At 35.7% G+C, this 1,007-nt stretch overlaps 1 non-coding gene across 1 annotated transcript; it reads left to right on the forward strand.

Moving 5' to 3' along the window:
* Positions 1-69: 69 nt before the first annotated feature.
* LOC127742449 (small nucleolar RNA R71) lies at positions 70-173 on the forward strand. The gene has a single exon (XR_008003711.1). It is a non-coding gene; the product is annotated as a small nucleolar RNA R71 (small nucleolar RNA).
* Positions 174-1,007: the final 834 nt, after the last annotated feature.

Genomic DNA, 1,007 nt, shown 5'->3' on the forward strand with positions numbered 1-1,007 from the left:
GCCAATGACATTTTCGAAAACTCAGATAGACCATAATAGAATATATCTAATATGGTCCATTCTGAAAACATGTCAGATGGACACCTATTGGTCAACTGTTTGTATCTTTCCCAAGCTTCATAGAGGGATTCACCATCTTTTTGTTTGAAGGTCTGAACATCCACTCTAAGCTTGCTCAGCTTTTGAGGAGGAAAGAATTTATCCAAGAAGGCAGTGACCGGCTTCTCCCAAGAGTCCAGGCTATCTTTAGGTTGTGAGTCCAACCAGATTCTAGCTCTGTCTCTTACAGCAAAAGGGAAAAGCATGAGCTTGTAGACTTCAGGATCTACTCCATTCGTCTTTACAGTCTCACAGATCTACAAGAACTCAGTTAAAAACTGATAAGGATCTTCAGATGGAAGTCCATAGAACTTGCAGTTTTGTTGCATTAAGGCAACTAGCTGAGGTTTCAGCTCAAAATTGTTGGCTCCAATGGCAAGAATGGAGATACTTCTTTCATCAAATTTGGACGTTGGTTTTGTGAAGTCACCAAGCATTCTCCTTGCATTATTATTGTTGGGTTCGGCTGCCATCTCCTTCTCTTGTTCTAATATTTCTGAAAGGTTACCTTTAGATTGTTGTAATTTAGCTTCTCTTAGTTTTCTCTTCAGAGTCCTTTCAGGTTCAGGATCAATTTTAACAAAAGTGCCTTTTTCCTTGTTCCTGCTCATATGAAAGAGAAGAAAACAAGAAAAGAAGAGGAATCCTCTATGTCACAGTATAGAGATTCCTTTATGTTAGTAGAAAAAGAATGGGATAGAAGAAAGAAAAGTGAAGAATCCAAACACAAGGGATAGATTGGGTTCAGATTTTTAGATGAAGAGAGGTGAAGAGAAGTGTTAGTAAATAAATAATTAAACAAAAGAAGAAAAGAGATGGAGAAATTAGAAAATAATTTTGAAAAAGGGGTTAGTAATTTTCGAAAATTAAAGATAATATATAATTAAAATTAAAATTTAAAACAAAAA

Source organism: Arachis duranensis, chromosome 1 (assembly GCF_000817695.3).
Source record: "Arachis duranensis cultivar V14167 chromosome 1, aradu.V14167.gnm2.J7QH, whole genome shotgun sequence".
Lineage (NCBI taxonomy): Eukaryota > Viridiplantae > Streptophyta > Magnoliopsida > Fabales > Fabaceae > Arachis > Arachis duranensis.